The sequence below is a fragment of the Erpetoichthys calabaricus genome, chromosome 3, assembly GCF_900747795.2.
Source record: "Erpetoichthys calabaricus chromosome 3, fErpCal1.3, whole genome shotgun sequence".
NCBI lineage: Eukaryota > Metazoa > Chordata > Cladistia > Polypteriformes > Polypteridae > Erpetoichthys > Erpetoichthys calabaricus.
In genome coordinates this window covers 204,322,582-204,338,641 of record NC_041396.2, presented here as the reverse complement: position 1 = coordinate 204,338,641, position 16,060 = coordinate 204,322,582, and positions in this window count along the sequence as shown.

Sequence of the window (16,060 nt, the reverse complement as noted above, 5' to 3'; positions counted from 1 at the left end):
GTTCTGCTTAATCCACATTTCTTTTTTTGGATCACTGGGGGCTGTTGTGACAACATTGGGCACAAGGGAATGATCAACTCAGATAGGGATGCCAGCCCTGCAGGGCACACTCGCTCATACCTTTAAACTTACTCATGCTATACCAGTTCAGATTCACCCGCTTACCTGACTGGCACGTGTCTGAAATGTGGGAGGAAGCCACTGAGGCACAAGGACAACATTCAAAGTTTCCACATTCCCGTGACCTAGCTGAGAGGCGCCTGAGGCCAGCAGCTGGGCTACTGAGCTGCTCTGCAGATTACACGGCAAGACAGATTCTGGCTTTTAAAAGCTTGTGTGCATTTAAAAACTAGTCTTTTTCTTTGTTTAACTTGCTAATGACAACTCCAAACTATTATGTGCTTTAAGTTTTTTTTCTTTGTTTTTTGTCCTATCAGACCTTTGAAAAGTCTCGAATCAAAATACTGACACACAAACAGCTTCAGCAACACAACAGGATTCTCTGTAATTTGAACATCAGAATCTAGATAAGATCAAGTGGATTTGGAAGGTCAGTACATTTTTGTTTCCCCGATCAGAAATTAGAAGTAACCCCTACCCCAAATCCAAGACTGACAGAAGCTGACCTTGTATTGGAGTTAGTGGAACAGGTAAAAGTATGTTCTCTCAATGCTTGCCACTCTATACTCTTCCGGTAAAGCCTTGGGTGCAGTTAAGAGTCAAATGTGGTGTTTATCCTTTCTCAAAGGACACCCTGCAGCTTTTAGGTAGCTTGGAAGAGGGTGAGGTGGCACTTCCCACCCTGACGACTAAGTCAAAAACAAACCTGGTTGGACTGAGTTACTGGGTATGCCAGATTACAGGACTAACGTTCAATGGGCATACATCACACTGCCATTTGCTCACTCTGCGATTGACAATTTCTGGAAAAGTCAAGTAATGTGACATCCTTTAAATTAACTGGTAGCTCTAAAAAGTCCTATGAGTCAATGTGCTCCAAAATAGACTCGCATTTAATGCTGCTAGGATAAGCACCAGGGGGCTCATGTATAAACGGTACATATGCACAGAAATGTTGCGTACGAACTATTCCACTCTCAAATTGTGATGTATAAAACCTAAACTTAGCGTAAAGCCACGCACATTTCCACAGTACCTCATACCCTGGCATACGCAAGTTCTCCGCTCGGTTTTGCAGACTGGCAGCACCCAGCGTCAAAGCAGTGCTACTGTTCCTGTGTGGTTACCCTTTCTTTCTTATATCCACATTCCTGACACGGCTTTATAAATACACTGTAAACTAACTGCATATTGTTTATTAGTGTAATGCATCTGATTGTAATTAACCTGTAACAATATAATGGTCCAGGGAATAGCCATAGTATTCCAAATACCATAACTACTTTAGTATTGTTACTCTTACTGCACCATCTTTTTCTTCTTTCAGCTGCTCCCGTTAAGGGTTGCCACAGCGGATCATCTTTTTCCATATTACTCTCACTGCACCACTCGGAGTATTTACATCATTGTATCTGAGTTTGGAATCATAGCAGCAGCTGGTTGGAAAGAGAATTATCGGTATACAGCATCAAGCACACGCTGCCTCAGCCACGGCAAAACACTTCAGAGCCTTTCCTGTACAGACCTTGCGGTTCAGAAACAGTTTCATCCCAAGAGCTTTGAACGCACTCAATCAGTCCAGCAAGTGCTCCTTGTAGAACTGTTTGTAAGTACAATTACCTCACTGTAAACTTGCACTACAGTTATAATATTGCACAACCTGCACCACTTTATAAAGCGTGTATTTACATATGATGACGATATCATTTTTAAGATGAAATGCAGCAAAATATGTTGATTATATTATACAGAAAAACTTTAACTTCATTTAAATAATCTATATTGTTAATAATTAAACATGTGAGGACATTGTGTCGCAGTGCTAGCTAGTTCACGGATTGTTCCTACCTCGTGCGGTATTATTGCTGGGCTGGTGCGACACTGGAAGGATAGATGGATAGAATAATTAAACACGTACTACGAAGATATTTCAATGTTCCTTAAACATTTTGAAGAATCGTCGTTCTAAGCTTATAGACTGGCTTAACGTCTATTACAGAGCTGATTGTGTGGCGATTGGGTATTTGGAGAAAGAAAAGTAAGGACAGGAATTGGAGGTTAGTACGTTTGAAAGAGACAGTACTGCTACAATAAATTATTTCATCGAAGGTCGTGCATGGCTCAGCAAGCATCTTGCGTGAGACATGAACAATCACTGCGCCACCACGTTCCCATGTTTAATAACATGCTTTCATTCCTATCATCATGAAAAAGATATCACATATACATCTCAGTATTTTAAGTATTCAGGGAGCTGTAATATTACGAATGTAATGGATTCTGTGTCCTGTCGGAGGAAGAGAAAGCCCGGAAGCACGTAGTGATTCACACACATAGAGCACATAGAAGATCAAATACAAAACAAAGCATTTAACGTGCTACTTTAGTTACGATGGGATTTGAAAAACTAGTAAATTAAACGATTTTAAGATGAAGTTTATGATGTTCTACTTTAATGACAAAATAAACTACATGATTAAAGTGGAAATTCCGAGATTAAAGTTGACATTTCGAGCTTTTTTCCCCCCCACTGTGTGCCTATTTTTCTTCTCTGTACCCTAATAAGCTTTCATATGACACTCAGACGGTGGGCTATGACTTGCCTTTTCACAGCGACTTTGATATGTGACAACTTTTTTATTTCAGGCACTGTGCAACTTTGTGAACTTGAGCTTTCGAATTTCTCCGACACTATATGTCACTCGATCAACTTCCTTTTGTTGATTATATCACTGTTTAAACCAACGAATAGTAAGTTTTTCCTTGCGTCCACTTGGTATTTGCTGAAATTCTTCTATTTTCCCCCGTGCTTTTCCCATTGTCTTTTCACAGAACGCTGAGCTTAAGGGCTATTTATATTGATCTGCATATTCAAAGAGGCATAATTCTGGGAGGAGTTGGAGTGGGGCAGCAGGCGCGTGCATGTGCGTTACTTTTCATGCTGATCGGGATTTATGTAGTGGAAGAACGTGGAAGTTGGCGAACACACATATTTATGCATCTGGATTTTTCTGTGCGTACGCAAATTCCTGCTTTTGTGCTTATGCCATGTTATAGTGTGAGTTCTATGCACGGCGTTATACATGAGGCCCCAGCTCAGTGCAACAAGAACCAGCTACACAGGTTGTCAGTTGCTAATAATGATGAGTCCACTCCTCTTTAGTGGAGTTGTTTAAGGCCACCATTCATATTTAGCATAACAGGCACAAAGGGAAGCAGAATAAAGCTTAGTTAGCAAAGATTATCATCTAGAACCCAGAATTATTAAATGTCAGAAAATAAAAATTCCTAATACTCGGCCTGACTATGAAAACTGAGAAACAAGAAGTCTGATTGAGCAACATGTTCAGTATGGCACACAAATTAGTGTCGGAGTTAGAGAATGGCCAAAGTGAAAACCTGCACACACTGTTGCCTTCCATGTACTGGGTGGTGGTGTAAGCCACTAGAGCATCCAAGGGATCCACTTTTGTAACCTGGAGCTGGGGTGGGCATTCAGTGGGCTGCCATCTGTTTACTATAAACAAAAAAAGTGAAAGGATGAAATGTTTTGGACAAGGCTGCCCAGCCATTTGAGAGAACTGACCTATAATTAAGTTGGAGTAAGTAAATCTCAGAGTGACATGTCATGTAATGCCACTTCAGTTGTGCTTTAGAATTTTATGGATACACTCCAGGCCTTGTCATTCTAGAAGTTTTTTTCTTCCAGCCCAATTATTCGTGGGGTGATTTAATCTAAACTGCCTACACCTTAAACATACTTTTCATTCTTAGTCAGCGTGTTATCCCTTCATATATGCAATGACAAAAACTAGTTACATATAGAAGCCGGTGTCCAGTTTACTTTAATAGTATCATGAGACAAGCATGGCTACCTGTGCAAATAATGAAGTGAGTTACATTCACAATAACCACAAGGGTTGGCATCTCGAGCCAAAAATGTGATTACTAGGGCAAACCTGGATCGTAGTGACTTTAAGGAACTAAAGCACACCAAGAAAGCCATGGGAAGAACTGAATGGGTTTGATAAGGTCTGAGTGGTTCTTCATGAGGATGTCAAATCGGACTGATCTGTCAGTGGCCGCACATGCTGGTCATGTAGATGTCAGCATAGGACGAGAATGGTGACAGTAGTAGGGGTTAAGTTTTGACATTTATCTAGATAGCTCTCCTCGCATTCCACCATATTGTCAGACATGACCAGTCTGGACTGTTATGTGAGTTGGTCGGAACCATTTTTCAACAAGAAAATGCTTAACCATGTACTGGTGCCATATCCCACCTTGGACACAAGACTTTTCCTGAATTGAGTGCCAGTCCATCATAGGGTGCACTCGCTCTAAGCAGGTCAGTTCACCAGTCAGTGGGACATTGGAATAAACTGTAGTACCCAAAAAAGCAAAAACTCCTGCAGACACAAATAGAACACGCAAGCTCCACACAGACAACACCCAGGCAAATCTGCTAAAAGGACATGACTTTCACATCTGGATATTATCAGAGATCATTATGGTAGATACCTTGGCTATAGTGAAGATTTGCACATGTATTGTTAATTGTTTAAAATATCTGCTCAAAGGTTAACTGTTAACAACATTGCAAGTATGGAAGCTGATGTGCTCAAGTTATTATTGCTAAAATGTAATGTTTTCTGTATATTTAGGTCAGTAAAACTGTTATTATCTCTATAAAAGAAAATCTTGAGATGAGACTATTGCCAAGAGATTTTTTCAAGTTGGTAGAGGGGGTCCCGCCCTCCTCTCAACCATTTCCGGTAAACTGCCCACGCCCATGGTTCTCTCACCTCTCATTCGTGTGAATGTTTTTGTCAGACACAGTTCCTGCGCTCTCAGCTCTTATAAATTATGTTTTTTCTCACTTTAAGTTCCCAATAAAAGAAGACCAAATCTTATGGAAGAATTTTATCCCGAATGGTTATCAACAGAAGAAATTAGTACACGGGTAATCCTAGCACAGAGAAACAATGAAGTCAAACAAATTAATGTGAAAATTGTTGATCAGTTACACGACAAATTGGTTAAATGCGTATCAATAGACTATGCTGAAACAGTGGGTGGTGATGATGCTGAAGATGAAAACATCAACTTACAATATCCCTTAGAATATCTACAACTGTTAACACTGGTCTTCCACCAGTCTAATTACTGTTGAAAAAAGGATGTATCCTAATGTTATTGTGTAATTTATGTATGAGTGATGGGCTATGCAATACAACAAGATTAGTTGTATTCAAAATTGGTCGAACAATTTTCCGTGGAGAACATTAGACACCAAAGAAGATCTTGAAATGGCGTTCATATTAAAATGTTTACAGTTTACCGTTAGAATAGCTTTTGCTATGACAATTAACAAATCACAAGGACAAACATTCAAAAAAGTCGGTTTATTTATTAGAGAGAAAGAAACGATATTCACTCACGGGCAGTTATATGTTGCGTTGTCACGATGGAAGTCCAAACACAGAATCAAAATTCAATACGATATTGACAAAAAGTTAATTCCAAATATTGTTTTTACTGAAGTTTTACAGTAAAAGTGTAAATTTTAAAAGTTTGTGTGTTAATTTCAAAGCCAAACCGAATGAAAATGTATAATGTAACGAATACCTCTAACGCAAAATGAAACATAATTTTCTTTCAATTTATTACATTAATTACTTGCTGTAATGTAAAATAGTTAGTTCTATTGTGTATGTGTAACAATTCCCATGAAAATAACAATCTGTTTAAATTGTACATCTGCATCCCCATATGCGAAGTGGCAGATCCAAAAAGTAGCTAGCGCATAGCGCCTGCCCGGGGGTTAACAAGCGAAGCGAGCAGGGGGCAGAGCCCCCTAGTAATAAGTTTTATGTAAATGGTAAGCTGATTTCTTCATGTGTCTGAGTATTCATCCTTACCTTGTGATAATACCGGTGTCCAGTCCAGGCTAGCACCTGTTCCTTCACATTTCTTGAACCCCAGCCACGGATAACATGGTGTGGTAAAACAGCTGGATAAATTGGCAAGCCTTGGTGCCTCTGAGATTTCATTCAAAAGACCAACAACATGAGAAATTTGACAAACAAGAGGAGACCATTCATTCCATCAAGCTTGTTTGTTTAGTTAAGAGCAAAGCTGCCCCAATATCTCATCCAGTTACTTCTTTAAGGTTGTCAATGTTTCTGCTTCAACTACAAGGCTCAGTAGTTTTGTTCCAGACTCCCACAAGTCTTTGCATAAAGAAGTATTTCCTAGCTTCAGTCCTAAATACCCTTCTTCTTAAGTTCCACTGGTTTCATTGAGTACATGTTTCACCATTTAGCTGAAAGAATTCTCCTGGATCTGCCTTATCAATTTTGAGAATTTTGAAGACCTGACCAGGACCATACCTGACCTGGATTAGGTCCCCACACAGTCTCCTCTGCTTGAGCTTGAGTGTGTCAGAGTGAAGGACATGTCCTTAAGTCCTAGGATGCACAAGTTCAAGTGCTGCTATGCCTTTCTTGTACTGTGGTGACCAGAACTGCACATGTTTTTCGAGATGCAGTTTCACTAGTGCTTTATATATTTTAAGCCAGTGTTTCCCAACCTCGGTCCTGGGGACCCCCTGTGGCTGCAGGTTTTTGTTCCAACCGGATTCCTAATCAGTGACAACACCTGATAGCACTGATCTTATTTAATTAGCTGGTATTATTTTTCTTTTATTCTACATTCAGAAAAGCACAGCAACATGATTTTTACATTTATAAAACATTTAGAAATATTTCTGCTTTTGCTATAGATTTCAATGATTAACTCTCTTTTGTTAATTTCATTATATTTTGCCCTTTCTCTGTGCAGTTTTCCCCCTTTGTTGTATCTTATTAATGACAATTAAAAACGAGCAGAGCAGACACCCAGGCAAACAACACTGAATAATCAAAGGCTGCAACTACTTTAGCATCAGACCCACTAATTAATAAATAATGGATTAATTAAACAATTAGGACACCTGGCAATGTAGAATGAAAATCAAGATGGAAATATTGTTAAAAAGAAAAAAATACATATATATACTATATATAATATATATAACCAAACCTAGTTTTCTAATGTCTATATTGTTCCCAAAACACAGAACTTAGGAAATAACACATCACTTAATTAGCCCAGGAGTCCAATTAAAAACAGAAGCTGGTTGGAACAAAAACCTGCAGCCACAGGGGGGGCCACAGGCCCAAGGCCAGGAAACACTGGTTTAAGCATAATGTCCCTTAATTTATATTTAACAGTTTTAACGGTATAACTTAACATTGTATTTGCCCTTTTACTTGCCTCTGCACATTGCATAGGTGATGAAAGTGTAAATATGAACCCCTAAATCCTTTTCAGGGGCTGCTGACAGTGTCTGAAATCCTGTATCTACAATTGATGTTCCGTTTGCCCATAATGCATTTTCCAGGTGTTCACCCATTCTGAAGGTTGTCCTGGTCTTTTTGAATTCTTTTTGCTGCATCCTCACAGTCTGCCATCCCTCCAATTTTAGTGTCATCTGCGAAGTTCACATGTATACTAACTACGCCAGAATGTGTGTCGTTAATGTAAATCAGAAAAAGTAATGGTCCAAGGACAGACCCCTGAGGGGGCTGCACTGATGATCTCATTCTCCTCTTATCAGTAATTCCATCCGCTTACAGTTTTATGCTTCTTTGCCATCTTATGCTTAATGTAACTTAATACTAATATGACTTTTTAAATCCAGTATTATAAGTGCCTTTAGCTGTGAGCACTTTCAGAAATTCCCGTGTAGTATAACAAACTGAGTCAGTGAAGCATCAAGGAAGTAGTGCTTCCTAGAAGGGTACACAGGATCAGGGAATGATGGTTACCTAAAAACTGAGTGAAGCTCTAGTTCCGAGTCAGACTCACACTTCTTAGTTTCTGCTCTTTTTGCTCTGTATCAGGCTGCCATTATCTTTCGTCCTTTTCTGCATCTCTCCTATGTCTTTATGACTTCCAGCGTGTTTCTGTTTCCCTGCTTTGTGCAGCTATTTTGTGATTTTTCGATTCTCACTCATGCCAACTACCTTTGATCAAGAAGGCCTGGGCCACAGCTTTGGTTAGAACTGAGCTAAGACCAGTTGTCATCTGGAGTGAAATGCTTGTAAGTGTATGAAATCTACCACATAAAGAGAAAGCAGTTAGCTCAGTAGCAAAGTACAGTATTCAGGGCACGGAGACAGCACAACATTGCAGAACGGTCAGACACCACAAAAACCCCAACAGTTTATCGTTTGAGCTGATATGTTATGGCTGAAGTGCCTTAGACTTGCACTTTTTTGCACTTATAAGTGAATATCAAGTTTGTCACTGACAAACTGGACAAGCCAGCACCTCACATGAAGGTATGTCAGAAGAATAAATCAGTAGGCCTACTTGACAGTTCGACACTTATTCATTCTGAAACTCGCTCCCATCTGGCCTGAACGGGGTGTCAGCCCACCACAGGGGTCGGGTCGCTCACACACAGGGCCAAATTGGTATCAACAAAGAACCTAACCAGCACCGCACACATGAGAAGAACATGCCAAATCCACATAGACCTCAATGTGAATCTGGTTCATTGCATCTGCACTAGTGTTAACTGCTGCACCATCCTGGTTGCAGTGTCATTTGATTCACAAATCTTCAGGGTTTTGTAATAATTAGGCTATAAGCAAAAGGAAAAAATCAAGATAGGGTTAGAATCTTTGGGAAACAAATGCAGGAAAGCAGCAATACAATGGCTCAGCCCAAAGCTGCACTACAGAGACCGGGATTTTGGACCAAAGCCTGGGAAGTGTATAAAAAAGGAAGCATGAGAGGACTGAGTGCACGTAGTCACACGGGCCTTCAGCTCTCAGGAAACTACCATCAGGGTGAGAGCAGTTGGTCAAGAGGCGGTCTTAGAAAATCAAACATGTTTCTTATTATAGGAGGCTTTATATTCCATCTATGTGAGACAATAAAGAGACTGCTGAGAAGTACAGATTGCTCATAAAGGGGGTGAGAGGTTATCAGTGAAGATAATGGGACAAGCGGCAGTCAATGTAAAAAGTACAATGAGACTCCTCTGCCACAGGAATGATGATCAGTTCTAGTAAATCATGGCTGCAGTGTCCACTGGGTACAGCATGGCCCCTGTGAGTTTCGAAGTCCTAAGAAAAATAGCATAACTTGTTTCCACAGACAGGTGACTCAGTGCCATCTAGTGGACATATATGTTTTTGCATGTGCAGATGTGAACTTTTTATTTTTCTTTTTATCCTTGCCGCAAGATTATTTCTAGAGTTGTGGTTTACAATTGTAATACTGATAGCATTTGTGTGAACCAGTGATCTTTTATCACCCATTAGCAAAGGTTTACACAAAATCCCACTCATGACTCACTGCACGTATTCAGAGTCACTTCCTACTGCACCTCTGTTTGTTCATCTGTCATAGCATCAGGTGAAGATTCTTTGTTTTAGAACTCTTGCTGCAAAATACATTCTTGCTTCTCCCCAGAAAACTCCAGAACGTTTAGCAGGGCACCGCTGGCAATATGTGCTTTACAATTTGATCTTCATTGAGCAATGCATGCCACATCTGTTCAGGTCTTGAATTAATCTGCTGTGTTCTCCAAGTCTTAGATGTCTGCTATCACGTAAGGCTACAATCTTTGTGTTCTTTTCTTCTTTCCCCACCAAGGTGTAATGTTTAGGCCATCATCTCTTCTTACTTGTCATCTAACAGCCATATACAATACAATACAGTACAGTTTATTTTTGTATAGCCCAAAATCACACAGGAAGTGCCGCAATGGGCTTTAACAGGCCCTGCCTCTTGACAGCCCCCCAGCCTTGACTCTCTAAGAAGACAAGGAAAAACTCCCAAAAAAACCCTAGTAGGGAAAAATGGAAGAAACCTTGGGAAAGGCAGTTCAGAGAGAGACCCCTTTCCAGGTAGATTGGGCGTGCAGTGGGTGTCAAAAGAAGGGGGTCAATACAATACAGTACAGTACACAGAACAATTTCTCAATATAGTAAGAAATAAAAAAAAATATATATATATACATTTTAGAAGTACAGAGCAGAATTTAACAGTAGATGATATATCCCATAATAAGATTTGTATTTGTATAGAGTCCTGGAGACCTCATCCTTCAAGCTGCCTCCCCCATTTGGCCATTCCACAGCTGAAACAGTGCTGGGCCAGCCAATCCGATGAAAGGACCCCTCTTTCCCACGATTCCTGCAATCCTCCATCAGGGATGACTTTTCCTTAGGCAGGCAAAACAACTTGGCAGGTGGGCCGTGGCACCAAGTGCCACATTTGAGTACCGAGAAGAAAAACAGAATAAGTGAGGGTTAGTATACAATTATAACTGTCATGTTACTTATGTTTAAGTGCTAATGACTAACAACAGAGATGCAGTCTGTACAGTTAATCAGCAGCTCTAGTCAGGATATGCTAAACTGAAGTAGTGAGTCTTCAGCCGGGATTTAAAAGCTGAGACCGAAGGGGCATCTCTTATAGTAGCAGGCAGACCATATCACATGCATGTTACAGAAAAGGTCATCCACCTGAAGGTAAGAATGTTTGGGTCAGTATTTGGATGGGAGACCAACCAGGAAAAGCTTGGGTTGCTGCTGGAAGAGATGTTGACGAGGCCAGCAGGGGCTGCTGAATCTGTAGTCTGAATGTGGATCCCAATGCCCCAGTGCAGCGACAGGGACATTGTTCTGTAAAAATGGTGCCATTCTTTGGATGAGACGTGAAACTAAGGCCCTGACTGTCTATGGCCATTAAAGATCCGTGGGCCCTTTTTCATAAAGAGTAGGGTGTATCCCAATGTCCTGGCTAAATTGTCCATTCTGACTCAGTATTTCAATGTGCTGAGGAGGCAACACTTGCCAACCTAGAAGCCAATAAAACACTGTTCCCTCCATTCCAGTACTGCCCTGTTGATAACATTTGACAATTCATACATGTCGAGCCTGCACATCAAAATCTGTTTCATTTTTTAAAAATTTGTCTGGAAACCTTCCCTAAAACCAGAAGTGGTATGGACGTTTGATTTGACAGAAGAGGTAGAGATGGATCTTAGTCTCGCGGGGCCAGACATGATTCTCAAATAAGAATACATGCCTGGGGTCAACTCATTCAAAAACGTTTGTAGTGACTAATGGAGAAATCCACCCCTGCAAAGGCTACACCCACAATACTCCTTTGTAATACGCACACCCTGAGTTCCTTCAGTTTGTGCACTTTAAACCCACTGGATTTTTCAGGGGGAGAGTGAAAGAAATTGAATAAAAGATTCGATGCTGAGAGAAAATAAAAAGCTAAAATTGATTTTAGCAATTCGGGAGCTCGGTAGTACAACATAAAGGAAACTTAATGATTAATCTGCGTACTGTAATGAGCACGACGACAGAAGAGACAGACACACACACACAGACTTGGACCACTGCAGGTGCTTGGCTCCACGCCTTTGAGAAGTGCTTCTGTCTGATACAATATCTTTCTATCTGTTTGACTATTACAACACTATATGGCATAATAACAGCAAACCGAGTTTAGATAAGCATTGGCGTATATGTGTATACTAAGTATTAAAGCACAGCGGCTATATTCTGGCATGGCATGTCTTCATTTCCATTCAGACACTGATGTTATTTAGTTACTGATTTGGTCGAGCAGTCAGAAGGCGAATGCTGTGCAGTCTCGTTTGTGCTTCTGCTGGTGTTGTTAGCCTGGTTTACTGATTTGGATGTTTTGAGTACTGAAAATGTGCATCTCCTGTAGCTCTTCATTATCTAGTCTCTTAATGGCAGTCCTTTTCACTTCCTTTCGATGGGGTGTGACAAACTGTTTAGTTTGAATGTATATCTTGCAATTCATATTTTTGCAAGCATAGCAATTCTTCCAAACTTACATTGGCTCCTATGCTATCCTCCTAACTGAACAACTGAGAGCAGATACAATTTATTAAAGGTAGGCTGACCCTTCTTTGGTCCTAATTTGAAATGAGGTGCAAAACTAAGGAGCTAAACTGAGAAGTTTTGCCAGTGCCACACACCAGTCCAGGTAAGACTGAGGAGGTAAGAAGGTTTAAACATGGTTCAGATCTTAGTTAGGGATAGTTATATGGGACATTGGGGATCCATTTGGAACTGAAGCCGCCAGTACCACCGTTTTAAAGGCTCCATTTGAACTGGAAGGGCACCAATGTATTGAGGAGCCATGTGACTAGTTCAGTTGAGGGTTGTTTAAAGTAGGGAATTTATGTTGGCTGCTGCTCCTCTTTAATATACATAAATAATCTGAATAAGAATCTTATATGTAAACGTCTACGTGTGGAAGTGTGTGTGTGTCTGTCTCTCTGTCTGGCCCGGGAGTGTGAGGCTACAGTGTGAAGCTCAAAGAGCTTGCAAGGCGGCCCCAAGTTCGCAAGTCGGAAGAAGAAAGAAGGACGAGGCTACGGCATGAAGGTAAATTAAAGCAACTCCGTCGCCAAAGTGAAACCGCAGAGGAAAGACAAACGAGAGAGAAACTCGCTTAGCTGCTGATAGACAAGGGGGATGAGCACGTCCGCAAAACAAACCGCCAACTCTGCATTTTAATTTTTTTTCTGACGATTTCAATAGTTTCTAAGAGCCCTGGGGTTACACAGCTAGTACTGTATATATATAAAAAAACAAAACTTGGTCAAGTTTGCCAGTGATACTAAACTAGGTGGAATGGAAGATAATCTAGAATTGGCTGATTCCTTTCAAAGGGCCCTGGACAGCATACTGTACATATGTGGGCAGATTTGTGGCAGATGAAATTGAATGTAAGGGATAGTAAGGCATTGCATACAAATATTAGATTTGAATAAATGAAGTGTGGTTTGAAAATGTAAACTACACCTTATGAGAAGGTCTGAGCAGTTATGGTGGACCTGCCCTTATCGTTATCAGGACGGTGTATGAAATTGATTGAAAAAGCTACTAGGATGTTAAGTTCTATACCACAATCTGTGGGGAACGTGTCAAAGGAGGTTATATAACACACTAGTGAAGCCTCATCTGAAGTACTGTGTGCAGTTTTGGTCCCCATTTTACGAAAAAGACATAGCAGTGTGTGGTGGAAAGAGCTGGAAGGAGAGAGATTATTGTGTATTGTGGAGAGAGAAACCTGGGCTTGTGCTACTGTTGAAGGAATTTGGTTGAATAAACCATCCTTGATTTGCACCCAGGACTCTGTGTGTATTCGTGTTGGGGGTTTGGACCGTTGGCGCCCTGGTTTCCATCACAAGTACTAAAGAAAGTCCAGAGAAGAGCGACTCGGCTGATTCTGGAACTAAGAGCTATGAACTGTGATTGAAGGAGCTGAAATTTTTTAATTTAAGCAAACTGAGATTAAGAGGTGATATGATTGAAGTGTTTAAAATTTAAGAAAGGAATTAGTACAGTGGATCGAGACTGTTATTTTAAAATAAATGAGCTGAGTTACCTGGCTTCACCTGGGATATTTCATAAGACAGTGGACCTCAGTTATAGTGTAGCAGTGAATCGGATGTAATCACTGTAGGTCTGCATGCAGTACTGTATTCATAGGGTTTGTAAAATTGGCAGGCAGTGTAACGTTATGACTAAGGCTCTGGGTCTAAGACTTCAGACCTTGAGGTCGTGGGTTCAAGTCCTGCTACTGATGCTGTGTGACCCTGTGCTCCAACTGGAAAAGCAAATGAAATGTAAACAATTTTATCTCAAAAGTTGTAATTTGCCTAGAAGAAAGGAGTCAGTCAAATAATAAGCTGCTTAGTCTTGAACGTGCGTACATAATTGCACACGAGTAAAACATTCCTGCATTAAATCAATTCTTGTTTTTTCCTTGTGAGAGATAAATAGTGTCTTACTTGCAAGATTTGATAAAGAAACAATTCTTGAGTAACAATGATGTACCAGTGAGAAGAAGGAATATACTCTTCGGTTTGGATTTTAAAATCTCCATGGGTCTGATGAGCTGTGGTCCATTACAAACTGTGCGATTATTTTCACAGAATTAGATGTTATCATCACTGTAATTGAAAACCTGTCCAGGTCTGAATTTAAACTCAATTAAAGTGTCCAGCCATTATAATTATTTAATGAGTGTTCATATTAGGAATAGATACAAATATATCTCTAACATTAGGTTTGCTGATATTTATCAAAATACTTTAGATTTAAATGAATTACTCATCACCATGACCTATCACCCTTCAGGATCACATACTATGTCTGATACTACAAATGCGATTTTTCTATGCATTAAAATTCCCACACTTCTTAGTTTTCTTTGTATAGCTGGAGTGAATGATTTGGCCAGTCCAATCTCTTTGCAACTGAAACTGGACCTTGCTTATTAAGTGATTATTACAATATTATCTTGGCATTTAGACCTGTTAGGTGAGAAAATACTTTGTTTCTCTTTAGATTGTGATTGAGACCCTTGACATTCCAGCTCACAAAGTTCACTGTTTGGTCAGAGAGACATTGCTTTTGAACTTTTGTCATCTTAAGTAATGGTAGTATGTTGTTTCATACAATAACTTTAACCTTGATTTCATGTTACTGACAGGTATTATGGGTAAGGAGCCTATAATTATGTTGGTACTTACAGTTGTTGGGGTGAAAAGGATACATTGCATTTTACTTTATTACAAACAGCAATGCAGGCTGCACATGCTGGCAGCTCATGTAATGAATTAAATATTTTTACATTTGAGGTTGTTTTGTTTTAGTGCTTCAAGAGGAAGCAGGTAACCAGCAGTACTAGGTTTTGGAGGCTTCTTAAAGAAATAAGTGGTCTTCATTTCAGCTTAGCAGATGTGAATGTATATGTAAAGACTTTTGGAGAAGGGTGCAGGACGTATGGGGCATTCCCGTTGTAAGTAACAAGGCACGCATGTAAACGTCAACCATTTTGGACGACAAAGGCTGCTTTCAAAGTCTGTAGATGTGAATATATAATACAATGTGAATAGGTCATGGGGGACCGCTAAGTTTAAACTTGCACTGTTTGACCCCCTTGTCTTGGATTTGAGGACACCACTTTCACTTCTGCTTCTCTCTCCATGCCTTTTGAAGCAACACCAACACTCACAGCCACAGCATCTTGACACTGGCACTCAAGCTTTATAGCGCTTGCTATCCTTTGAACTTTGCCAACATTTTTCTTTTCCATTTCATACGTCATGGTACACAGCAAATGTGGAAACATCTGTTTTTTTCTGTCCAGGTTACGGCCTCATCTTAAGTTAACCGTCCACTCTATTGGCAAGTGCTGCTGTCGATTGCTTCTGCTGCACCCTTTGTTTGCATAAAGCCCCCTATCAGCACCATGCACAGCATGTACGTTAACCCAATATTAATACTGTAAGTATTGAGAAATGAAAAATGTATCACCAAAAAACACACGCCAGCTAATTTTCTTTTTTTCTGTAATGTCGCCATCAGTCAAAGCATTTTGGAGATTTATGGATATTTATTTTTTTTGGTTGTTGAGCTTTTTGAGCAGAATGGCCTGTTCTCGTCAATGTTCTAATATTTCACCTGGTGATGAACTTCATCCAGCCTGGAACAAGCAAACATCGTGAGCAGCCTTCCCTGCATCTTCTTCACCTCAGGGCTCTGAGAAATCCATACAGTATTCTTTAGCTTTATACAGAAAAGTAATCCACAAAATGATAAAGATTTGTGTTCTTTTAAATTGATTATATCTCTTTCTGCTGACAGTTCAGTGAAGTCACATATTACCAAGTTATTATTATTATTACTTTTTTTTTAACATAAAATGTGACTTTGGCTGCAGTGGGCTGTTGGGAAATTTCTAAGCTATCATGACCATCTCCTCTTCAGTTGTCAATATTTCTATCACGTGTGCATTCCTGTGAAAGTGTCCCAGA